Source organism: Cyprinus carpio, chromosome A24 (genome assembly GCF_018340385.1).
Source record: "Cyprinus carpio isolate SPL01 chromosome A24, ASM1834038v1, whole genome shotgun sequence".
NCBI lineage: Eukaryota > Metazoa > Chordata > Actinopteri > Cypriniformes > Cyprinidae > Cyprinus > Cyprinus carpio.
The window spans coordinates 10,719,340-10,746,994 of record NC_056595.1 but is presented as its reverse complement, the minus strand read 5'-3'; the positions used below and the strand labels follow the sequence as shown (position 1 = coordinate 10,746,994).

The 27,655-nt window shown below is 42.4% G+C and overlaps 1 pseudogene; it reads right to left on the bottom strand.

Annotated features, from left to right (window-relative positions):
• On the bottom strand, positions 1 to 27,136 carry LOC122135457 (annotated as a pseudogene).
• Between the last annotated feature and the right edge of the window lie 519 nt (positions 27,137 to 27,655).

Sequence of the window (27,655 nt, the reverse complement as noted above, 5' to 3'; positions counted from 1 at the left end):
TCAGAGGGACTGGGTTCTCCTGGCCTCCTCAATGTTGCGAGGCGCATCCATCCATAAGTGCTGAGGGAAGGACGGCCGCCACTGTTCATCCTAGAGATGTAATTAAAAGAGATGAACAGTTGAGATGAGCAGAAGAGACATATTATGAAGGAGAAATAATAAGAATATAAAATAAACACTTCATGGCGCTAGAGATAATAAGGGTTAACATTTTTTCCACACTATTTATGCCAATAAAAAGCACAACTCTGTCATGCACTGCCACCTACTGGAGTCAAATATAAACCATATTCAAAACTTTCAAAAGCAAGAAATTCTAAACAAGTTTTCTTCCTTTTTGTTTTCAATGATTTTATAACTTCCATTGCTTCCTCTTGCCAAAATGGTCATTTTCTATTTAGTATCTTAAATATTGACAAATGATGAGTAGCATCACATTCATCTTTAAGAAGTCATCTATATTCCCACTTAAGCGGCGATTTTACAGTGTTGTTTTTAAAGAAATAAATGGAATTCCAATGTATTAATTTGTATGTCCCTAAGTAATACGTTTATAGCAAGAAAACCCCAAAAACAAACAAACAAACAAACAAAAACAATCTTGCCAATAATTACAAGTTTTATAGAACATGAGGTGTGGCAAGCATTTTCATCCAGAGATGAGGATAAGAGTCTGGTAAGACACTAAATGGAAAAGCTCAAGGAGAATTTAACTGTGATGCCTTAAAAACACATGATGCTAAAGAGAGGGGTAGGGGCAGAAAAAATGTTCCTATATATTTATAGTAATAATAATAATTAAATACTTTAATAATCACATTTAATTAATAATTAATTACTTTAATAATCACATAGGTCTGGTTAAGGATCTCTCCTCATTAAGATATTCATTTGCTGGTTATTTTTTTGCACACCTATCTAGAAAAAATCAGCATAGGTTTATTTTTATTTGTGTGCTTGATATGCGAGCAGCAACAAAATGACATGTCAAATCTTTTGTCATAATATAAGTCCAAATCACAAATGTTATATATGTGCCAAAGTAATCTCAGTATGATTTTTTTGTGGATCAACCAGCAGGCTATTATTTTTCACCGCTGTGGCAGAGCTGTACAGTGCAAATGTGCTCAGCTGTGCTCTGATGTCTTGTATTTGCTCTTCTCCTCCCGCCTCATCTGACCTGCTTTGTTCGCTTCTCCTCCCCATCACTACTGTCCCCTTCAAGACGGGGGTTAAAGTTTACATCCAGTGCCTCTGGCCTCAGTAGAAGCGAAGCAGCAATTTTTACAGGATGTCTGTATGGAGGATACAGGTGTGAATCAGATGACCTCTTCTGCGGCATACCGTGGGCTGGTCTGCAGGTTTGAGTGGACAGGGCAGGAGATGTCTCAGAGTCTGAGGTAGGAGTCTCAGTGTTGGTGTACTGACCTGAGGAGGGTGATGTAATGGGTGGGTGTTGAGTGTATATCCATTCAGGTTTGTGTTGGGAGTCAGCATAATACGTTTCATCGGAGAGGCGTCTGCAAAACTGTAACAGGGCAGCCCCCTGATCCTCTGGATCTGAATCAGAGCCATCTTGTCATACATGGATACCACGCCTGATTCTTTCTCCAGCACGCTGAAAACAAGACTCTTGCACTTGGTCAGCAGACTGGGCCAGGAATGCTGGGAGCTCTGCAGGGCGATCCAGTTACCATCAGGGGACTGCAGGACTGAAGATGCACCTGAGGATAGAGATACAAACAGCTAGACAGACAATTATAGAGGATTTGTGTGTGTGCACGCGTGTGTGTACATCATTATGTGGGGGTCATTTTCTAGGTGTCTAGATGTGTATTTTTTTCCAATACCGACCATATATGAAATTTGTTTTCGCAGTTAAGTTTTGATTAAGTTTTATGTTTTGACACTCAGCACACAGAATTAAACACATCGCCTTGGTAGATTTAATTTGCATCCAGTCAAAATGAGGTATAGTTCACCCAAAATTTCATTTATTTATTTATTTTTTTGGTCGATAGAGTCCAAAAGTATCCAATAGGGTCCAATATTGTTAATTTTGTATGGACAAAAACATTTTCTTCATTCTTCAAAATATCTTTGTGTTTCATCTTTATCTTTGTGTTCCATACAGGTTTGGGACACCATGAGGATGAGTAAATGACAGAATTAAAATTTTTGAGTCAACAATCTCTTTACATATTGCATGTCGTAATTAATCAATGATTAATCAATTATTCAGTCATGTACTATATGTAAGTTTTGTTCTGAGGCACTAGACTATTCTATTTTTGATTCTCTCTCTCTCCCTCTCTCTCTCTCTCTCTCTCTGTGTTCTTAGAATTGTCCAGGCAGTCAACACCTTTCACCCAGGAAGTGATAATGCTCTGACCCCCTCCTGGAGTGAAGAAGAGCAGTTCCTTATAGCCGTCTCTACCTTAATGCCTCCTCGGTCCCCTGGGGCCATGCCTCGCCTAAGGGGCCTTTCTCTGGAGATTTGTCACTAGTCAAGAGAACGCTGATCTTGACGTCTAAACACACATAAACACCAACCCACATGAACCCACATGAACAGTGCTCTCTTCCACCCTCAATACCCATGGCTGAAGTGCCCTTGAGCAAGGCACAAAACCCCTATTTGCTCCCCGGGCGCTGGATATAGCTGCCCACTGCTCCAGGTGTGTTCACGGTGTGTTCACTTCTCACTGCTGTGTGTGTGCACTTGGATGGGTTAAATGCAGAGCACCAATTCCGAGTATGGGTTACCATACTTGGCAAATGTCACGACTTTCACTTTCACTCTCAATTCCGAGTATGGGTTACCATACTTGGCAAATGTCACGACTTTCACTTTCACTTTCCTTTGCAGAACACATTTTATGTAGACATTTATAATGATACTGTTCTATTTGCAGTTGGTTGTAGTAAAAGAAAAGTTATACAAGTTATACAAGTTTGTAGCTATAGGAACCAGGCAGGTTGTATTAAATGAGTTCCTCTGGTAGAGGGAGCTAGAGACTTGGATTTTACCTTATTGACTTGCTGCAATTGACAATGAGAAAGTATTTTTTTTTTTACTTTTTTTACAGCAATAACAGAATTATCACTAAAATGTTTGTGTTTATTGATAAAAAGCTTTTACTAAGATTTTAAATATTGTTCCCTCTCATAGTAGAGCTCAGCTTGTTCATAGATTCCAGCAGCTACATTACCATGTGTTTTTGCATGCTACAACAGAAGAAGTCTGTGTATGCTTTACAGATGAGGTCAGGAATAATGAAATAAGCACTGTAAAGCACATATAAATACTGTATTATAGGTGCATGTTAAGGTGCTGACAGGTGGGGTGTGTAAATGCAGTGTCACACGTGTACATTTTGTGTTGGGTAGGGAAGTTAGCTACTACTCTGATCCCAATACCTCATACCAGCCTAAATCTTAGACCGTTTCCCCCCTCTAAATGATTTACAGATAAAGACATTGAAAAAGATGAAATAGATAACTGGGTAAAAGTGGCATCCCATTCACAACCGTAACTATACAGAATTCATACCATACTATATGGTGTCGTATCTACCATATTAATTACTATGTGTCTCAACCATAGCCATTGGGCATTGTGAAACATTGTAGCCGGGACTCAGCTTGATGTTTATATCTTTGCTGAAAACATACCTGGTTTTCTATGTCTATTTATTTGTTGTTTTTGCAGATGTAAATGGTTTAATTGGGGTTTTTCTGTTATTTGTGATTTTTTTTTTAACTATTCTCATCTTTGTTGTGAACAGTCCTTTGGTCTTTGGAAAGGGCCTATAGGTACACTTTATGAATAACATTCTGTTATAATTCATTTATAAATTATTAGTTTAATGATGACGATTCATTTACAAACTGACTATACATTCAGACATGATGAATACTTATAAGTTAACTTTTAGTATGTTTATTAAGTTCCATTATAGTCACTTATAATTTTAGTTAATGTGAACAAATCATTTACAAACCATGACTATATTTCCTACATGATTAATGAGTGGGAGCGAACAATTTTACAAAGTGTTGTAAGTTTCTTAAAAAAGTTCAAATCATGAAATAAATCAAACTGATCATTAGTAGATGGTTTATAAGTTATTAGTTGATACCATTATTTATCGCTTATAAACCGTTGAAGTATTAATGTCAAAATTGTTTTGTATAATTATCTTTTGAACAAATGATGAATAAACCATTAGTAAATGATCAGTATATGATTTATTGGCGAATTTGTTAGCTGGTCTGTGTTCAAAAGCACAAACATGCAGGTATGCTAAAGCACTATTTTAAGAAGAGAAATTCATTTATTTTGAAGTGGAAAAACATTTATAAATGCCTTATTCAGGTGATTCCGGCTTGTTTTTAAAACCCTTTTTCACTCATACCAGACTTTGTTCTTTTGGGGGAGTGTGTGATCTAGTGATAAGTACCCTCAACTTCTTTTACCTTCCACTAAAGCTCACTCGGGGCCAGAGTTAAAACTCCATTTTGTCAGAGAAACCTGTCTATACCCCACCAGTCGTACTTGTACACACTAAAAAATGTAAAAAAAAAAAGTTCAGCGGGTAAGTGAGGGATGAATGGATCGAACGGGAAGACTGAAATGTATGTAAACTTTTCAAGTGAAAATTTTACCTTTTGTTAGGGATGCAAAAGTGTTAAAAAATGATTGTGTATGGGAGGATGGTGAATTCGCCCTCCCCCCCTTTTTGTTACAATGGCTTTCATCCTTTTTATGGGTTTGCGTTTGGCTCGCGTGTTCTGGGTGGCCAGCCCTGTCGGGAGGGGGGTTAAGCTCGAACGACCCCCCTAAAATGGGTGATGCTGGAGCTCGTGTTGTTTTGGTTCAGCCATTTTGGGGTGGTGTCGCGGGTTATGTGAGGTCTATTGCAAATGTTGTCGTTCTAGGTTGCTTGTGGTTTTGTGGTTTCCGTTGTTTAAAAATTTCCCTTGCTGGTTGCGCTACCCCATTTTCCTCGGTTAAGGGAAATAACGTTTTTTATTTTTTGCTGACCGCGCCTGCGCATTGCCATCGATTGGGTTCAGCGTGCTTTGCTCAGGTAAGGTTCCCATTTGGGGCTTTGGGGTTGCCTTATTTGGGTGGTAGCTTAATAGTTATTATTATTGTTTTTGGGATCCGCTATAGCAAGGAAGGTTTGTGGGGCCTGCCTTGGGGCAGCGCTGCTTTGCTTTTCGGCTTTTAAAGCCCTCGCCTTTTGTGCAACTTTGGTTCGCCGACCCAAAGTTCCCGGGACTGATTCATCTTTAAAAAGACACTGCATCTGGCCCCTTGTGGGCCGACTGAGTACTGGTATTCCCCCTCGGTTCAGTTATCCAAAATTTGTTTTTATTTGTTCATTGATTTTTGGTGGTTTTTGGGTCTTTGTTTCTTAATGTTTTTTTTTCATTTGCCGTTTTTTTTTTTTCTTTATCAATTATTTTTTTGGGTAAAGTTTTTCATTTTTTTGTTTTTTTTTCATTTTTAGCTTATTGTTTTTTTGCATTTAGGTTATCATTATTCTTTTTCTTGTTTCGTTTGTTTCCCTTGTTAGTATTGTCTTTTGGGAAAAATTTATTTTTTTTTGGGGGGGTTTTTGTGGTGTTATTTTGATTTATGTGTAAAATATTTTTAGTTCATTTGGTTTTATTTTTTTTTTTTTTTATATTTAGGGCTGATGCTGAGGGTGGAAGGCGGCTCGGGTGGGGGGCCCCCTTGGTTTAGTGTGGTCCCTTTCCGTGTACCGGTTCTGTTTGGTGGTGTTTTTTTCACCCGTGTTGGGGTTGATTTTTTTGGATCCACCCGTCGCTGGGCGCCCACCAGTAAGCCTAAACTCGGTTTTTGTGTTATTAAGACCCCATACAGACCGATCACACCCCCGTGTGCTTTTAATTGTTTTTTTGTGATGAAATTTTCATTTCCTTTGGATTGCGGGGAATTTAATATATTTGATTGGTTTTGCCCCTTCCAGGTGTAGTGTTTTTGGGAAAATTTTGAGTCACTTTTGGATTTTTTTCTTTTTTTGCTGTGAATTTGCTGGAAATTGATAAAAAAATTTTTTATTTTCTTTTTTTGTATGAACCATTTCTTGTTTGTTCATGCCCACTTTTTTTCCCTAGTTCCATAAAGTCGGGGTGTTTACTTATAGTTCCCCGGGGGTCGTTTAATTAAAAAAGGGCGCGCTACTTTTGGGGCGTAGTCCAGGGGGTTTTTTTGGGAAATATAAAAAAAAGTTACCTATTTTTTTTGGTTTTGTTTTTTTTTTGGGGATAAAGTTACTTGTGTCTTGTTTGAGGCATTTGGTAATTATTGTTGAAAAAGGCAGTTGTTCTCACGTGCCCCGTAACTTGGTTGTCGGGTTTTTTTTTCCCTGTTGACTGGTTGGGTGATTTTGATTTGTCTGGATGAGGAACTAAAAAGGGGTGAGGGTTTTGGGGCCCAGCTTAAAGTAATAATGAAAAGCTTGGCCCAAAAACGGCTTTACTGTACAGGATCCCAATTAATCCCTGTACTACCTAATTTCCACAGCCTTTAAGGTTCTAAATGGGGGGCTGCAGCCCTATAGCGGAGAGGGGTTTTCATTCCGGGAACGTACATGCCCCAAATTTTTAGGGGGAAATGGGCCAACGGTTGAGCGAGTGGTTGAACACAAGCAAGTATGAGAGTACGGCATTTGGCACTAATATAAAGCCGTTTTCCTTAATGCCCCACTTAAGGGGGCTCGGACGAGATAAGTCCGCCCAGCTTTGATCGAGGGACCCACTCGTATAATTGAATATTAAAAATTTTTAGGGGTTGTACGATTCTATTATATTGCGGGGGCATTTTTTTTCGGGACACAGGAAGGCGAAACCCTTAAAGATTTTCTTTGGCCCTAGACCCTCATGGAAAGGGAAAAAAGGGTCGGCACCTGATGGTAGGAAAAATGCGAAGCCCCCTTAGGGTCAGTTTAAAGAAATACGTTCTTGTGGGCTTTACGGCGTGAAAGGGGGGCCCTGCGTGGGAAAGGAAAGGTTTCCTGGTGGTAGGGCGCAGCCACCTGTTCCCTCGGGATTGGATCCAGTTAGGGTCAGGGTATCCGCATGATCCCCCGACACCCCCGCCGTCAAGTGAGTGAAAAAAAGGAATGTTGAAACTTCAACAAGAACAGCTCGACGTCAAAAAGCAATACTGTCATGGTTCATGGTTCATTTCTCCCCTCGCTTTGGTGCCGGGGGTTGAATGGGGGCGGTCATCACGCGGCTCGTGTTCCCTGATGAGCTGATCAGCCCCTGTTTTGAAAAATGCTATAAATTTTTTTTTCACTCCGTCTTGTCTTTTCAGATGGGTTTTGGAGTTCCCGGCGGCACTGGGCCTCTTTTCCCTTGCCCTTTTCCCGGGGTCCGTTTGGATTTTTTGCCTTGTTCGGAGGGTCGGGTTTTTGGTTTTTCCCGCAGCTGTCCCGCCCCTGAGTCCTGCGTTTCCCACCGAGTATTGTTGTCTGCTTTTTTGGCCTCCTACCTTGGTCTTGGTGTTAAAAAACACAAGTCACTTGCTATTTGGTCCTGACTTTCTTTCGAGCCATACAAACACGCCACACCAGGATTCCGAGTGCAGCCCCGTAAACCACGCCCCATGAAACATCAGGAGAACAATCGAGCCTCGGGTCGGGGGATACGGCCCGGTAACGCAGGGGCCGACTCACCCTCAATTTCCACGTCTGAGAGGGCCCACTCCCAGCACCACCCCCCCTTGTTTCCCCGGAGAACCCAACCTTAACCGGCCAACCGTGCATCCCCACATGAAGGGTTTCCCGGGGAACCAAAAATTTTTGCAAGCCTTTTTAACCAAAGGGTTTGTTTTTACTTCTCTCTGCAGCCCATGACATTTTTTTTTTTCCCAGGGAATAAAGGGGGCACTAGTTTTTTACTTTTCATTTAACATTTTTGCAACCTTTTTTCCAAGCGCTTTTCAAATGAAACAGTAAAACAAACTCAAAGAGAACAACAACGGTTACAGTGCTATGCAGTCCGTTATCTATGCAAACACTAGTTTGCGAGTTTTTTTTTTTTTTTTTTTTTTTTTTTTTTTTTTTTTTTGGGAATATGATAGACAAGAAAAAGGTAAGTACTAGTATTAGTTGGTTAAGTGGCAGGCGAAAAAGATGATTTTAGATTTTTTTTTGAAATGAGTAAGAGAGTCAGCTGTTTGAATTGAAGATCGGGAGGTCCTTTCACCAGCTGGTGAGCAGCATCCAGGAAAAAGTCCTTGAGAGTGATTTATGAACCTCGTGGGATGGCAACACAAGGCTTCGTTCCAGTTGCAAGCGCAAACTTCTGGAGGGTGCTAGATTGAACTAGTGAGTTTAGGTAAGTTGGCGCCGTGCCAGTGGTCGTTTGTAGGCAACATCATACCATTTTGATTGGATCGAGCGCTACTGGTAGCCCTCGCCATCAAATGAACGCTGGTTAGACGCTCTGTCTGGACGTGCTGATCTGTGGGGAACACGGTGTGGCAGAATCAACAAACTGCTGCTCCCCCCCCCCCCCCCTCCCCGGTCCACGCACTCAAATCAGGAGATGTGGCGCGTGTTCCGACCGCGAGTCCGCCGGAACGCGAGGCAGCCCTCAACTGGCCGATTCCAACAAGAACAACCAACTCTGTTTTCCGCTAATTCCATCGAGTTTCGGACGTTGCGTGCCGATTGCAAATGGAACTATGAGGCGCAGTGTGACATTTCCTGTCATGGGTTGGCTGACCCGTGTTTCAAAGGGATTATACGTTAAGGAACTACCCAAGGCAGCTTGATGTAACTGGTCGAACTTGCACCTACGAGTCACGATGCGTCTGCAAATCAGAGAGAGACTTCGCGCCATACCAGGCTCCTGTGGGTGATTCGCTGAGTTCTCCGGTTACAGGGGAGAGTGAACGCGGTCGGCCCCTCTAACTTCCTGAACCCATGCAGTTGGAGTCGGGCTAAATCTCCCGGGAGGAAAGAGACATCGTCCGCTCAGAGGGGTCTGTGTCTCTACTGTGGAGGCGCCGGCCATTCGTTTCTACCTGTCCGCTAAAAGATACAGCCCGCGGTAGATGAGGAATACTGTCGGGCGGGCTTTCCATGACCAGACCCTCCTACGCCACCCTCACTCCCGGTGAGACTCCAGTGGGCAGGCGGTTCCTTCAGACGGCCAGCGCTGGTGGATTCCCGAGGTGGAGGGTAACTTGATGGACTTTTCTTTGAGAAACACGGCTTCACCTCCCGATCACGAGCGCTGGAACACCCCATATCACTATCCAGCTCTTAATGGACAGGAACTCCCGTTCCATTATCTCCAAAAACACACCACCTGGACTCATCACGCTCATTTACTCGGGTAACCACACTGGGAAGGGCTCTCCTACCTCACCCAGTCACCTCAACTCCACCCCATGTGTCCCTGGGTCATCCGTGGTTGGGCTATCACCACGGGACCAGGGTAGAGTGGGGTCCAGAACTCTGTGTCCATTTGTGGAGTAATCAATCGGTATGCCTCATGTCTTTAGTCTGCTGTTCCGTCTGTTTCTTGTTCTGTGTTGCAGGAGGAGTCAGTGAATATAGTCCAACGTGCCACCGGAGTATCTCGACGCTGAAGGAAGTGTTCAGTAAGGTCCCAGGCTGCTTCTCTTCCTCCGCATCGAGTCCCTATGGCTGTGGCTAGACGATTTACTACCAAAGATGCGTCTCCGCCCTAAGGGCAGAGTTATATCATTCTGCCTGTTCCAGAAAGGAGGCTATGGAGAAATATATTTCTGATTCTCTAGCAAGCGGAGTTTCATCCATTCGCCTTCTCTTTCAGCGGGGTGGGGATCTCTTTTTGATCGGGTATGAAGGATGGTTCCCTGCGACCTTGTATTGATTAACCGGGAGTTTGAACGCATCCGCGGTCAAGAGATACTTAATCCTTTGCGTTGATGTCTTCAGCTTTCGAGAGTTGCAGGGAACGTCAATCTTACATAAGGGGAGTGGATTCGCGTAGATGCATATGTGTTTGGTTAGCATCCGGAAGGGGGATGAATGGAGGGTCAGCGTTCAACACCCCCAGGGGCACTTTGAATATTTGGTTATGCCGTTCGGGCTTTCCAACTGCCCAGCGGTCTTCCAGGCACTGGTCGTCAATGATGTGTTGAGAGAACATGGTAGATCAGTTTTCATATATGTTTACCTGGATGACATATGTGGTTACGCTGTGTGTGTCTCTCCAGGAGCACCGTTCAACACGATCAGGCCAAGTGCTTCAGGGTTGCTAGAGAATGGGCTTTTTTTTTTTTGTCCAGGCGGAGGAAATGTGCTTTTCATGCACAGTCTTGTTCCTTTTCCTAAATTTACTCGCGTTAGATCTGAGGGAGATCTGGATGGACCCTGAGAAGGGATGCAAGGCTGTGGTGTAGCCCAAGCCCAGATTCCGTAAGGCCCTACAGAGGTTTCTGGGATTTGCCAACTTCTACCCGGCGTTTTATATTTTCGCAACTTCAGCCAACTACGTCGCGCCTCTGGCTGCCTGTGACCTCCCCCAGGCGACGTTCAGCAGTGGTCGAACACAGCTGAGGCTGTGTTTGCTCAGCTGAAAATGCCGTTTCGTTTTCGTTCAGCCCCCCATCCATACAGCCCCTGATCCATTTTCACGTCAGTTAGGTGGTGGAGGTCAGTGCATCAGAGGTGGGGGTAGGAACAGTGCTGTCGCCAGCGTTTCTCCTACAGGCGATAAGAGCACGATCCTCGCTGCTCGTTTTTGTCCCGTCGTTTATAAGCTGCCGCAACGTAACTACGACATTAGCCGTGCCAGAGAGTTGTGTGGCGGTCCAAGTTATCGTTGGAGGAGTGCGTCACTGGTTAGAAGGGTCGGGTGCAGCACATATGTCTGGGACCGATCCACAAGAACCTAGAATATAGCAGGGGCGCTAAAAGGTGGAACTCGCAGGCAGGCTCGGTGGGCACTTTTTCGATGCGTTTTGATTTTTCTCTGTCGTACCGCCCGGAGTTTCCAAAACGTAAAACCTGACTCTTTATCCAGCGTATTTTTTGGCCGTGGTCCGAGCGCCCGGTCTACTCCCGAGTGCATTTTACCTGAGACCCTAATTGTCTCCGACACTCCACATGGGAGGTCAAGTGAGTGAATCGAAGGTCAAGGCGGACTTAGAAGGGGTAAGCATACTCTCGCCCAGTTACCCACCGAATCGCTTAATTTGTGCCGGAGAATTCTGGTCAGGCGATCATTCAGTGGGGGGCATTGTTCCAATGTGGCTTGTCATCCAGGTAGTTGTCGCACCTATTTTTTTGGTCAAGCAAACGGTTCTGGTGGCCACCATGGGCTCGTGATTCACAGTTTTGTTTTGGCTTGCTTTCGGTTTGTGTGCCACTGGTAAGACTTCCAATCGACCCCCAGATGGGCTTACTTCAACGCGGCTGCCTGTCCCTTGAGACGACCTGGTCCCGCACATAGCCGCTGCTAGATTTTTATCATCCGCCCAGCCACTCCCCGCCGTCCCAGAACTTATCTGATTCGTTTTGACTGTGGTGGACCCGGTTCTCGAAGGCGGCTCATTTCCATTCCCTTGCCCAAATTACCTCACCTCAACCAAGGAGACAAGCGTTGACAATTGTAGACCCGTCTTTGGCTTACATGGCCTCCGATAGACATGTTCTCGACAGAGGACCCCAGTTTGTGTCCAATTTTGGCGAGAGTTTTTGTAAATTACTGGGAGCGACTGTCAGTCTGTTCTCAGGGTTTCACCCCCAGAGTAATGGCCAAACCAGAGAGAGCCAACCAAGATTTGGAGAGGGTGTTGCGATGTCTGGTCTCCAGGAATCCTTCACTCATGGGTCAACAACTTTCAATGGTGAATGCGGCTCCACAATACATTACCAGTATAGATCCGCGGGCCTTTCTCCGTTTGAATGTAGTTTAGGTTATCCAGCCACCAATTTTTCCTAGTCTGGAATCGAAGTCGGCGGTCTGCCCTCTTGTGCGCTGTCGTCAGGGGTGTCCCCGCACATGGACTGAGAGCCAGTGAGACTCTACTCCAAGTGGGTGAGCGCAAAGGCTGAAAGCCGATCGCATCCACGGTCTAAGCCTCCCGCATAATTCGCTGGTCAAGAAGGTGTGGCTTTCAACCAAGAACATTCCTCTCGGCTTCTGTTCTAATAAACTTGCTCCCCAAATTCATTGGACCCGATTTACTGTCACCAAAATTATTAGTCGGTGGCAGTCCGCCTCCAACCTTCCTCCCCAGCGTACCAGGAGAGTTCATCCCGTTTTCATGTATCAAAAAAAATAAAGCCTGTATTTCATTCTCTGCACTTAATCCGCCTGCCCCCGGTTCCCCCGCGCTGACTGTTGTAGATGGGGAACCTACATATTGATTAATCGATTACTGGACTCGAGGCGGAGGGGACGGATTCCAGTAACCTGAGGTGGACTGGGAAGGTTACGGTCCGGAGGAGGAGATTGGAGTTCCTGCTAGGGACATCCTGGATCACTCCTTATTGATGATTACAATCGACAGGTAAGGGTGTCGGAAATGCCAGGCAGCGTTCCTAGGAGGGAGGGGTACTGTCACTGTTCATGGATTCATTGACTGCCCTCGGTCTATGTGGGTGCATGTGGGTTGAATGGTGCGTCTCATCAGCTCGGCTTCGTGTTCCACTGATGGAGCTAGTCAGTCGCCACTGTTTTGAAGTGAGAATTATCCAAATCTGTTTGTCACATCCATCGTTGTCTTTGTCGATGGTTGTGGAGGTTTCCCGGTCGGCACTGCCTGATCTTTTCCCTTGGCTCCAGTTTCCTGGTGTCCGTTTGGATTTCTGCCCCCCCCCCCCTTTTTTTTTCGAGGATCGTGTTCTGGTTTTCCCTGCTATCTGTCCTGCCCCCTGAGTCCTGCGTTGCCAATCCGAGTATTGACTTTTGTCTGCTGTCTTTTGGACCCCTACACTACCTCGTGTCTTTGGTACTAGAATAAATACTACTTCGACTTGCTATTGGAGATCCTTGACGTGTTCGTTCGAGCCATGTACTTACAACAGGCTTACTCCAAAATCTTGTACACACTTGCAACGCCCGGACATGCGTGGTCGTTCGTCACGTAATGGGCCGTTATATGCGCGCTTGTTAGCCAACAGCCTGGCCATATTTGGGCTAGTGAATTGTGATGGGTTTCGGGTCTCTTCTTCATCGATCCCCAGTCTTTTGTGTGCGAGGCCCTCCCCTTTGGTGGCCAGTGCCCGCCCAACTTCAGCTGCTCGTAAAACTACAGTGCCCACCGTTTTGCAGAGCCACACATCCGGTGGGGCAAGCTGCTGGCTCAATAAACTGATTTATCAAATTTGACCAAGGTTTTAATGTTAATGGCCTGCTGTCCATATGTCAGGTTTAATATTGGGAGTTGGTCCAAGGTGTCCATGCTTGGTAAATATACTTGTTCCGATGGTGGACTACTGTCCCACTGGAGGAGGTTTTTTTTGCAGCATTTTAAAACCTTGGGTCCGGAGCGTCTTCATTCTATGCCATTGTTTTGCAGCTTAGGGTCGGCCAATGGCTTGAGCCTATTCCGTAAACATCGGGTAACTATGGAAATGGGTGTGGTGCTTTGATTGGGGAAGTATGATACCACAGTGTGGTGTTACTAGGTGGTTCAGGAGTCCACCAGGTAGTTTCCCATATGTTATAGCACCCGGTTGTTTTTGGGAATGAATTGATTCAAACGTGTTTCCAAGAGGCTCTTTGGACTTCATGGTCTAGCTTTATCATTCGAGTTGCCATCAGTGTCGAGGACACCTGTTTCTGTCTTTCGGTCCAACAGGCTTTCCAACGCTGCCATAGTAGTAGCCTACAGCTGTCTGGTGGGCCAGGGGTAAAGTAAAGGGTTCGTGGTAGGAGGGCTTGTATCAATCCCCTGGGGGCACAATGAAGCTAGTGGCTGCTACTTGTTCGTCCAGTATGTCTGGGGGCTGCACTGTGGTATTGGAACCCCCAGAGGTGGGATTCACTACTGCGGGTGTTTGGTGGTGATCGTCCTCTGCTCGTCATTCACCGTGATTCGAGGCACTGCCCCCACGTACCGGTTTTCAATGTGGGCACCGCTGATGTGATGCTCTATCCCCGCACCGGGGTTGTAGGTGTGTTAGAACATGTGCCACATTGTTAGCTTAACCAGCGTGGGGTCACCGAAGTGCCCTCCTAATAGCCGCTACTGTGTGTGTTTCTCAGTCAGCCTCCCCCTCAGTGTCGGACCCAATATGAGAGCTTTGAACCTGTCCCCCCGTTGTCTAGGGAGGACCAAGAACAGGTAATGATTTTTTAAGGAAATATGGCCCATGTTTTCCTCAAGCCAACGAATTAGTCTGGTGTGTAACCAACTTAATTGCTCATGAGATCCCCCTTCAAGATAGTACCCCAGTGCGACAACTTATCGAACTTCATACCCCCATCGGAGTAATGAGTTGGTAAGGAACATATTAATCAACTGTTGGGAAACACGGGTGATTCGAGAAAGTTGTACTCCATACGCTTCCCCCATAGTTCTCATGAAAAGAAAGATGGCAGTCTGCGTATGTGCGTGGGACTACCGAACAGTTAATAAGCAAAACAAGAAGAGATGCATGTCCTTCCTCTTCCACGTATAGAAAAGTCGTTAGATGCGCTGACGGGTCCCCAATGGTTTTTCCACATCGGTCGATTTGGCTAGTGGCCTACAACCAAGTTACGGTTAGAGAGAAGGATAGGTCCAAGACCGCTTTTTTTGCAATGCCCTTTGGACTATTTTTTGAGGTGGAACCGAATGCCTTTTCGGAAAATACTGGTGCAATGCCCCCCAGCACTTTTCAGCAGATTGACTGCATGCGGATATTTTGTGACCAACAGTGTCAGTCGTTGCTTCTCTTACTTTATTTGGACGACATTGTGGTCTTTTCCGGTTCAGGTTAACCAACATCTTGAGAGGCCTGGGGGTGGTGTTGAGTCGGTTGGAAGCAGTGAAGGGTTAAAGGTGAGAGCTCTCGAAGTGTGCGTTTTTCCAGCAGCAGTAAACGGTATTTGGGCCATGTCATCTCAAACCAAGGTGTGGCCACGGACCCCAGTAAAATCGAAGTGGTACTTCTTTCTGGCCAACTCCTACCACAGTCTCTGATCTACGGACGGTCCTTTTTCTGATGCGCTAGCTACCTATAGGCGATTGTTGAGGGTTTTGCTAAGTTGGTCTGCCCCTTTAAAAAACATAAATCAATACCATCGTCTAGTATGCAGAGCTGGCCCAAGTGGTGGGGTCCGGAAAAAGGCTTCAAAAGGCAGCCATTCAAGTCTGGTCTAGTGAGTGTCAGGTAGGTTTTGATGACTCTTAAGAACAAACAGTGACATATTGCTCCAGTACTAAGCGTTAACGCCTCAGATTTTGGGCACTATCCTTTTATTTTAGAGGTTGATGCGTAGCTATGGGGGTTTTGGGTGTGGTATTGTCACAGGAAGCCAAGGGGGCTGTAGTGAGGCCTATAGGCCTATGCCAGTCGGGGGGTTGAGACCTGCAGAAAGGAACATGCAGAACTATAGTTTCCATGAAACTGGGAGTTCATGGCTCTTAAATGTGGCCGATGACAGTAAAAATTTTGTGAGTATCTGGCTGGGTCACAATGCACAGTACTATACAGACAACAACCCATTGAGTCATTTGGCCTCAGCGAAGTTTCGGCGCCATAAGAGCCGCGCTGGCTAGGCCAACTGGCTTCATTTGACTATGAAGTCAAATATCGTCGGGGATGATATAAAAATGGCCAAAAAATGCATTATCTCGTATCTAGGCCTGCATTTACCAGACACCCAAACCATAGAATCTATAACCCCGGGTACGTTACTTCTCCCTCGCAACCACTTGCAACAGGTGCTACCAGTCCAGGGGGACTGACCAAGGTTACCCAATTGGCCATTTCTCCTGCTCTACCACCGGCTCATACACCGGCGGAGATTGTGCTATTTTTCATAGCAGGCAGACTCCGTAACCATTCAGGGAAGCTTTAGTCTTTTGGAGCGGGGGGAACGGCCCCACCCCCCAAAGATGGCGCAAACCAGTGTTCCTCACCACAGCGGTGGCACCTGCTTAAACCATGGGAATCGTTTAGTGGGAGTGGGAATGGTGTGGTGTTACCGTAAGCCTTCCCGTTCAGACCGGTGGAAGAATGGTATGTGCAATTGTGGTCCTAGAGCCCGAGGCCATGAAAAAAGAAGTATTAATACAGGGCCCCAGTCAGCAGCATGGCCACCCAGGGAACCGAAAGGACCCTGGAGCTTTAAACGGCAGCGGTGGCTTCATGCCGGTATGGCTCACGATGTGGCACGCCTGGTGCCCATTTTGTGCGAAAGATGTCAGGGTTGCCACGACAATCATCCCTACGTGCGCCAGAGTTTTATATGGGCCACCTAACCTGTGCGGGGCGACCCAATGAAAATCTCTTGGCAATTGAGTTTCTATCTACTAGAGCGCCACTAGGAGGGGCAGAGAGACTGTCTTGATAATGATATAAGATAATATTTGTTAGCAAGTAGACTTTGGCTTTCCCGACTAGCGATCAGCAGTGCCCCTACAGTGGCACGGGTACTGGTGGGGGAGTGGTTCTCAAAGTGGTGGGTTCCCCTGGCCGAATTCATTCGGACCAGGGCCGCAGTTTTGAAAAATGGGCTTATTCAGCAGCTTGTGGTTCTATAATGGGATTCCCGACCATAAAACACGCTATCTACTACTCCCTGATAACCCAGTGGGGAAATGGGCAGTGCGAATGTTTTAATAGGACCATGCACAACCTGATTACGAACTTTCACCAGTCTCACAAAAAAACGAGACTGGAATTGCGTTGCCTTGCCCCAAATCTTGATATTGTTATAACACACACACCCCCACGCAGGCCACCGGGGAGTAAACCATTTTACTCCTTGATGTTCGGGGGCAAGAATCACGTTTTGCTCATTGGATTTCTTTTATTGGTAATGTCCCTGAGCCCTCTGGTGTTGTCACGGTTTTCACGCATGGGTCCAGAACAGCAGGCTCGTTTGCAATTTGGCATTTCATGGATTCAGATAATAACGGCTGCAAGCAGCAACTTACGCGCCGTAAGACAAAACCATTGATCAGCGAGTTCGAGAGGTACCCTTTACAGGAAGGCCAGTTAGTATATCACCGAGATCTCAGTTCTTAGAGGGGGCGCCACAGAAATTCCAGATATTGTTGAAGCTCAGTAATGCACTCAGGTACTGAGAGCACCGAAGGAGGGTGGCACGGCATATATGGTGCACCAGTAAGTGACCTGAGGGCAAGGCTCGGCAGGTGCACTCACTTCCCCGTGTTGAAACCGGTGGTCGCGAAAATGTACCAACGCCCCCTGTTATCGATCAAACTGATGCCCAGCCATCCACCTTTAGGTGTAACCCGGCAGAAGGAATGGCTGAGCGATTACGACTTGATGATTCACGCTGGCCAGCTTCTCGACTGGCAGTCTGAGTCTCCCAGCGAAGGGGGTCAGCCAATAACGATCACGTACGTCCCTCCTTTCAGTTCCTCAAGTGGATATTAGTGGTCCTCTACTCCCTGGGGTGGCTGTGTTGCCTGGCCCCTCTGATGGGACTGAAGTGAGAGCACGACAGACCTCCCGAACAACATTCTAACCTCCATCATCTCCCAAGATCGGTGTGTTAGGGAGATAACAGCTTTGTTGATACAAATGGTTCATTTGCCTTATCCTCCTGGTAGGCTGGGTAGATTGTGGCAGGATGGACTGAATTCGTCCAAGTTACGACGGACTGAGTTCAACTTTCAAAGACACTGCATCATAGGCCCCTTGTGTGGGCCGACTGAGTATCCCTGAGTATCTGCCCTCGGATTCATTTATCCACGGATGAATGTGTTTATGTGATTCAATGGTGATCGTTTGAGTGGGTTGTGTGTCTTTGTTTCTTAAACGTTTATTTCATTTGTCTCGTTTGTTTGTTTATTTCATTTATCAGCATTACTGTTTTTGTAAAGTTATTTAACTTTTTTGTTGTTTTTCATTTGTTAGCATTATTGTTGTTTTTGCAATGTTAGGTTATCATTATTTCATTTTCTTTTGTTTGTCGTTTGTTTTGCCTTGTTAGTATTGTCATTGTTGGTAAAGTTATTTTGTTTTTGGTTTTGTGTGTGGTGTTAGTTTGATTTATGGTGTGAAATGATTGATCTGTAGTTCATTTTGGTTTATTTTTGTTTTTTTGTTATATGTTGAGGAGCTGGAGTGCTGATGGTGGGAACGGCATGCTCGAGGTGTGTGGGCCCACCTTGGTGTGTAGTGTGGGTACCTTCACTGTGTGACCGGTTGCTGTGTTGGTGGTGTGGTTGTGCACGTGTTTAGTGTTTTAGGAATATGCTGACATCAGCTTTGGAGTGTTTACTATTTTTGCTGTGAATTTGCTGTGAAATTGATAAATAAATTGTATTTTCTTTTTTTTGTATGGAACCATTTCTTTGTTTGTTCAGTGCCCGAACTTGATTGCCTAGTTCCATAGAAGTCTTGGTGGTTACTTATAGTTCCCCCCGGGTTAGATCTGGGGTGGGCATAGTCTAATTACAAAACTGCCGCTGCTACTGTACATATACCAATTATTTGTAACAGGTAAGAAAGAAAGGTCTACAAGTGATTTGTAACATTTACAAGTGATGGATAGTGTTCATTTTAGATTAGGGGATGCAGAAAGCTTTGTAAATAATTTATTCATGCGTTTACACATCATCTATAACAGGTGTTGAACACTTTGTAGTGTGTACTGACTGGTGAGGGTATAGACAGCTGTCTTCTCTGACACACATGGAGTCTTTAACTCTGTGCACCTGATGTAAGCTTCAGTGGAAGGTAAAAGCAGTTGAGAGGTTCACTTCATCACTAGATCCACACAGAACACAAGTCTGTGCTGATGAGTGAAAGGATTTAACACAAGCCACTGGAATCACCTGAAATGTTTATCCATTTCAAAATAAATGAATTTCTCTTCTTAAAAATCGCGCTTTAGCATACCTGCATGTTTGTGCTTTTGAACACAGACCAGCTACACAAATTTGCCAATAAATCATATACTGATCATTAACTAATGATTTATTCATCATTTGTGCATGATTAACAATTGTTTATTGAGATAATTATACAAAACAATTTTGACAGAAATACTTCAATGATTTATAAGTGATAAATAATGTATTAACTAATAACTTATAAACCATCTACTAATAATCAGTTTGATTTATTTCATGATTTGAACTTTTTTTAAGATAACTTAAAACACGTTTGTAAATCGTTAGCATACCACTCTTTAATCATTTATGAACATATAGTCATGTTTTGTAAATGATTCGTTCATCATTAACTAATAACTTATAAGTGACTTATAACTAAATTAATAAAACATTACTACAAAATGTTAACTTATTACTTATTAATAATTTTATGAAAGTATAGTCATGTTTTGTAAATGATTAGTTCATCATTAACTAATAATTTATAAATAACTTATAACAGAACGTTATTATAAAGTGATACTGACTTGGGACTTGATTGAAAATAGTATGCAAAAATGTCTACAGATGGATTATCTTTTTTTTTTTTGTTCTACAGTGGAGCTTGTGACAGGATAAAGTTGATGTGTGAAAGGAGTATTGAAATTACTCACTAGACACTTCTCATCACCTAAGAAATACATGATTTAATTTCCTGTCAAGAAAATAACAAGCACATATTTCACCACAATAAGAAAGAAATAAGAAATTACATTTTATGTACAGGAAATAAAGCCTATTTTTATTTGCTGTTTTTACTGTTTTGCCTTTTCTAATTAAGCACATTTGCTCAATCTCATTACCACAATGACAAATCTTATTCTGATTATTAAAATGCAAAGAAAAACAGTGGTATATAATATTTAAATTGCAATTCATGGTAGTATGTTTGTATTGCCTATATCTAAAAACATTGCTGTATTACATTAGCTAAACATTAACCTAACCCTAATTTTCTTCTCCTTATTTTCTTATTTATAATTATTTTGTAAATCATAGTCACATGCACTACCGTTCAAAAGTTTAGGGTCGGTAAGAATTTTTAAAATCTTCTTCATTTGATAAAATAAATACAGCACAAATAGTTATACTGTAAATATTGTAAGAATTTTTAAATAAAGGTTTTCTATTATAATAATTTTTAAATTGTAATTTATTAATGTGATGGCAAAGTTGAATTTCTTAATCCATTACTCCAGTCTTCAGTGTGACATGATTTTTCAAAAATCTTTCTAATATTCTGATTTGCTGACTTTTCTTTAATGTTGGAAATAGTTGTGCTGCTTATTTTTCATTATTGTTAATTATTTTTATTTTATTTTTTATTTTTTGGAAACGGTGATCAATTTTTCATGTTTCGTTGATGAATAAACAGTTGAAAAGAACAGCAAGTAGAAATCCTTTGTAACATTATTTCTTTACTCTTACATTTGATCATTGTAATGTGTCCTTACAGTATAAATGTATGAAATTTCTTTAAAAAGAAATCCTACTGACATTTACACTTTTGAAAGGTATACATGTTATTATTATTAAGGGTTCAAGCGTGAAGTGTAGAAACCCTATTGTAATTGTAAGGATTATTATTATTATTATTATTATATTATTATTATTACTATTATTATTATTATTATTATTATGCTGTAAAACTGATCGTGCAGACCAAACAGTAAGTCCTTGAGACGTGAAACCTGGCCAAATGGTAAGCCCGGGATGATTTTTGACTGTCCTAAATGAAAGATTGCCATTGTGAACAATTGTGGCGATTTCTATGATCGTGGGTCCTAATCTGTAGTCCTGTGTTGTACAGGGAGAGAGGTTCAAAGACAGCCGTTGTCACGGTCTTGAAACCAAAGATATCCTATAATACTTTTCTGACAATGTCAGAAATTCAGCATGATCATCACATAGTGTGCTCACTCCTATGACCTACATCTACTGACCAGCCAATTAAAATGCAATATGAAATGGCGTTGATCAACAACTAGTTAGACATGCTGTTTCTCTCTCTCAGGTAAACTGGGAGTTTGCAGCTGACAACCACAACTTAACATGACGATACCTCTTGCATCTTAACAGGGTAGGAGAAATAGACTTTGAATGGGCAAAAAGAGAAATTGGAAACATCACTCCCCTCCTCTCAATGTTGAAACAGACGAGATGGATCTCACTTACGAGTCTCTTATGGAAACCCCAAAGCTTTTGCTGATTATCCCAGTCTGCCTGATACCCCTCAAAAAAGTAACTCTCCTGCTAAAAAAAAATATAAATAAAGTCAGTATAAAACTGAACTCTGAGAATACTTCCGAAGTGCTTGAAGCTATTCAAGGTGCTTAGCTTGAAACCTAATCATACGCTTTTGAAGATTTTAACGATCGAGAAGACTACAGCGCTTACTTCGGCCAAGGTGGACACTTTAGCAACTTCTGTGCAACAACTCATAGTTGATGTTAAAACGGCTATCCATGATGGAGAAGGAAATGTGAGCTTTAAAGGCTGAAAATGTAATTTTGAGGGCTAATATAGCCAAGGCACAATGTTACAGTTACAGAGATGGGTGCTCAAATTGCATGGCTTGAAAGAGACCTATGGAGAAGACGTTAGAATGATTCAATTCAATTCAATTTTATTTGTATATAGCTTTTTTACGGTACAAATCATTGCAAAGCAACTTTACAGAAAATTAAGTTTCTACAATATTTAGTAGTAGCTTATCAGTGATGACTGTCATTTTAGTGGTATACGGCAGAAATGTTCGGAAAAATCAATAAAAGATGTAAACAAACAGACAATTAACACTTTTAACAGCAATTATGCAATCAAACTTATAGTAAAATGTGGTAGTTCTGTATGACGTTTCAGGGTTAGCATCATCTGAGGTCCTCTGAGGGGTTGGCATCATCTCTTCTCAGGTGGTTTGAAGGATAACTTTTGATGCTCTTGCTAAAGTTGCTCCGAAAAAGACCAGCTTGATACGGTGGTGGACTTAGTTCATCAACTTGATTGCAAAGAGGCTGGACTGGGACAAAATAAATAAATAAATAAAAAAATTCAGCCCTGGCATTTTTTGGTCTAAATGGCCCACCACCATGGTCAGCACCCATATATATATAGACGGTCTATATAGACTGTCATTCATAATGCACACACATGTGGACCCCATAACGCAGGGAATGCCAGGTACACACTAACAGACTTTTAAATCCCCAAATCACTGGACTTAATGACTACAGACATGTTGCTGTCATGTCTGTGGTCATAAAGTCATTTGAGAGACTGGTCCTGGCCTACCTGAAGGACATCACTGGACCCTTGCTGGATCCTCTTCAGTTTGCGTACAGAGTAAACAGGTCTGTTGATGATGCAGTTAAAATGGGTCTGCATTATATTCTGCAACATCTTGATAGACCTGGGAATTACGCAAGGATCTTATTTGTGGACTTCAGTTCGGCCTTCATTCAAAGAAATACCATCATGTCTGACCTTCTCTCAGCCAAACTGACCTAGCTCTCCGTGCCCACCTCCATCTGTCAGTGGATCACCAGCTTCCCCCCACAGACAGGCAGCAGCTAGTGAGGGCTGGGGAAACTGGGGGATGGGGTCTCTGTTACGATTGCCAGCTGGAGTGCCCGCATCTCCACTAAAGGGCACTCCACCTTGTACCTTTGCCATTCACCCTGGACTCACTTTCCCGCAATCCTTTGCCTGGACTCATCACAACTCAGTTCACAGCTATCACATGTTAGAAGGACTATAAAGATTGCACACACACACACACACACACACACACACACACTAGCCTGTATCGTTACAAATTTACTGTGTTTCTGCTGGGTATTGTTAGCCTGTAGTGTTCCCAAGCCCTGGACTGTTTCCTTGTTTCTGATTGTTTGCTGCCTACCTTGACCTTCGCCTGTTTATTGGATTACTCTTAAGTCACGCCCTGGATTGTACCTGTTTGCTGTTGTTTGACCCTGCCTGTTTCGACCACTCTTTGGAATAAAGCTCGCATTTGGATCCTCAACTCCATTGTCATGCTCCCCACATTATACTAGCGCTTGACTGTTTAGACTATGCTGATAATGTAGAAGAGGGTGCTGTCATTCTTTTTTTTCTTTCTTTTTTTTTTTTTCCCAAAGCGTTTGACAGTTGAATACTACCTCTTGTTTCAAAACTATATCGCACTTTTTGGTTTTGGAAATATATATATTTTTTTGTTAGTAGTTGAATTATTATTGATTGGTATTGTTAATAATGAACAAATCTAAGGTCTCAATTTTTGAAAAAGTACTTAAAGGAGCTGTAATGTAAGAAGTCTATTTCAATCAATCATAAAATTGGCCCTGATGTGTCACTAGACATTAAGAAATCATGTTCATTTCAAATACTTATATCACTGACAACAGTAGTCCGGCCAGGATATTGTCATTTAAAAAGTGGACTTGCAGCCCTCAACTGATGTTGATGTTGTCATTTTTGTGTTTTGGCCTGACGCGCCTCCCTCCACCTATCTACCAATCACGAAGTCAGTAGTGTTTCGGGTTCCGTGTTGCCAGCTTTGCTGTAACCTACCCTAACTCCAGTCGGATAAAAATGTCTAATGTTACTAAATCAAAAAGACTTCGTTATAATTCAGAAAATTCGTCATGACAAAGTCCGAAATAAAACCAGAATTTTGTATTGGAGATGCTTCTGAAAGATGGAGACGGCTGAAAACGGAGAAGAATTTGAACACAGACGCCAACGTTGCTAATTTTCTCCTGGACAGGTAAAGATGTCATCTTGCTTGGCTAACTTGTACTTGATGTCAATGGACATTTCATATATTCATGACAGTCGAACAAAGTTATGCCATGTTTGTGCAAAGTAACATATCGTTAGCTCACATGGATGTATGCTAACATTAGCAATGGATTATAGAAGCCCGTTTCTCTGTCATTATGCTGAGACGCTGAGGAAAACAACATTAGCACGCCCATTATGGCAATTTGAAACGTAATTGAGACAGTAGCCTAGACTAACAGTTACCATTCTGTCTGTCACGTACGAGAATAAATCTTTACGATTATACTGTCACATACGAGCATAAATCTTTACGATTATACTGTCACATACGAGCATAAAATCTTTACGATTATACTGTCACATACGAGCATAAATCTTTACGATTATATTTAACTAATGACAATTAGTACATTTTTTAAATACATAATTACTTATCAAAATATCTCTCATGAAGCATAAACATAATTAACAGAAAAAAAAAACTTACTGTGTACGTCTGTTTGTCACTTGCCATTGGAAGCTCATTGAAGCAGCCATTGTTTCTGCTGAATCCTGCAGCTCATCTGGCAACCTCGAGTCAGGGGGTAGGGGGAGGGGATACAATGCTCTACAGTAATTTTATAGTGATTGCAGTACCAGTTTAGGACACAATCCTACATACGGCTCCTTTAAGCTCACAGAAGTAGTTTGACCCAAGTCCTCAACAGCCAATGACACTGACCCGTTCAAACTGATTTTTTAACGTGTTCTTCACGCGTATTTAACACGTACTTCACGTGTACTTCACGCTTATTTAACACGTTGAATACACGTATTTAACGCGCTGATTTTTCACGCATAAATGACACGTTAAATACGTGTTGTTTACGCGTGAAAAACACGTATTTAACGTGTTGTTTATGCATTAAAATTTGCGTGTTTTAGACCCTCTGGGCCTTCCATATGCATGTTTGTGCGTACGTGCATGTATGAGGTGTGATTTATGCATTTACCTTGCTAACTAAGCAATCAGTCGTGTCGATCGTCGCGTACCTTGCCGTGACCAAGGACGTGTGATAAGAAGCGCGACACTTTCGTTGCCCCCTTCTCGCATGGTGAGAAGCTGTGACGACTACGCCCTTGTCGTCTGTAATACCTTTTGACAGTTGTGTGTGTGATTTTGTCGTCAATGTCTTAAGTGCTGTAGATTAGTGTTTTAGTGTTTTTTGTTTTGTTTTGTTCGGAGCAAAAAGAAAGAAAAAAACCTGCATGTTATAACATTTTAGCACCTCCAAATCCCCGAATATTTCATAACCTTCAGAACATTGACGAAAATATGACGAGTAAAATTAAAATTACACTGCAATATAGCTAATCAATGAACTTACAATGTTATTTAGAAGTGCACTTGTAGAACAACAACCAGGAACAACCAATTCACAGCTTTCTTGTAAGCACCATATATCACTAATGGCACTAAGATAATGGCAGTATAAACCAAATGGAAAGACAACATTTTATAAGTTTATGTGTTTTGTCCGCCAGAAAACCGTTATTTGAAAAATGGCTTAATGCATTAACACAGTTAAAATCCAAAGCCAAATTCTAAATTAACGATGGACCATGAGTAAACACTTCAATCATGTAATGTTTTAATAATTAATTTAGTAGTTTAGAAATAATACTCTAGGCTATATATTATACTGGAATGCATATATACACACACATTCCAAATTTTTTAATGATTTCTCCAAAGTTGGCCTCATTTTACAGATATTTTATGTTCTCATTCATAAAACACTCACACATCAAATAATTAACTCTAGTGTCACAGTGTGAACTCAAATAACACACAATTATCCATAAGCAAGCATTCAGGAACAAAACTGATGACAACAGGCAGAATTTTCAGGATAGTATAAACAGGAGCACAGGTGACTGCTTTATTTACTTGAACAGCAATCTAGTTTTAACCAATTGCCTTAAAAAAAAAACAAGTTACCGTTACTCCAGAAACTTAAATGCTTCAAACTTCCATTACAAATTCATGACAACAATGTTCTATTCTTCACACACATAATTACCCATAAATCAAAGGTAGTGACAGTTCAAAGTTAAAGATAACAAGTTACCGTTACTCCAAATGCAGTTTTAACTTGTATTATAAACATTTTGAAACAAAGCAAAAACATTCTGCTTTTGTTTATGCTGAACAGTGAAGGTAGCAGTACGATGAGATTAAGTATGGCCAATCAAAGGTAGTGACAGTTCAAAGTTAAAGATTTTTTTAGTTAGTCAAGCATCATATTGTAAGTGTTCTTCACAGCATCAGGGTAATCCACATGTACCAGTAATCCAAACATAGCACATGGTGGTCCGGAAGCAAATGTTCGAGGTAGACCCTGGAGACGGTTCTTTGCAGTACTACCCTGTACAATGATGGCAGAAGACATGGGGTCAAGGCAGAGAAGATCTGGAGAAGTACTTCATCTTCAGTGATAGTCAGCAAACCAACAGATAATAGTGCCCAGACTGCATCAACATCCAACACCTGTATAAAACCAAATAAATACAATATTAGCAGGGAAATGTGGATGATCAGTTGTCAGTGTTATCTGTCTTGCCTACACTGCCATGCCACTGGGTTAGTTCACCCAGACTTGAAATTCATGTCATCATTTACTCACCAGCCAGCTGAGCCTGTTGGGGAGCCCTGTTCAGTCAAACAGGTATGTGTGTTTATTAGAGCTGCAGCAACTTGGGCAAAATCTTCATCTCTTGAATATGCCTTAAAGTTTTGATTGCCCCAGCAAGTGCTTCCAGTATGTCATGTTTTAAGTCTCTTTCCACATTAAGAGTTGTACCATCTTTAAGAAAAGCAAGGTTTCCCTGACGGAGACGGTACTCAACATTAACGGAGAATTTGGGTATTTCAAAATCCTCTGGCCATTCAAGCTGTCGTTCAGCAGACAATTGCTCTGATGTATCAGAATCTGAGAGAAGTACAGTGTTAGCTTGACTTGAGGAGGGAGATGTGTCTAGAGGAATTATTTTCAGTGTTGCCCTGTCTGGCAAGTCATTAATGTCACTGACATTACACAATGCATGGTTAAAATCAGGGTCTTCATATTGGACACTGAATGTGTAAGTGAGCTGAAGATTCTCTTGCAGCATCTTTTTCAAGGCATCACCATCAGCTGGTTTTTCAGGAATTATTACTTTTCGGATGTCACTGTCGTGCACAATAGCGCGAAGTATCATCGACATGGCCAAGTGAAATTCTAAAATGAAAAGAAAAAAAGCAGAAGTCAAAAAAACAATAAACAATAATACAAAAGAATGTAATTTAGCAGCAGATATAATACTTCAATGTGACCTAGAACTGGCCTCTGACATTATAAGCAGCCAAAGAGAAGGGGTCATTTAGTTCAGAAGGCAGAACAACTTGCAGCGAATGTAAGCTGCACAATGTACCATGCAATCTGAGGTTTGCAGAGGAACATTATGTCAGTGTTGATCGTCAAGATTTTCTCAATCTGCATGAATTCTGGCAAACCTGAACAAGATCCAACTGAAACCACCATGTCTGGGCAGTACTTAATTCCATCAATGTAAACACTGGATGAAACTAGCACTGTACTACAATTAGGATTCTGCAGTTTTATTCCTGAACATTTTCAGGAAAGGCTGTGATAAGTGAACTACAGACCCTGTCCATTTGTACTTTTGGCTTGAAAAAACAACTGGCATTCATGTGATAGGCAATTGCCATTTGATGCTTCTTGG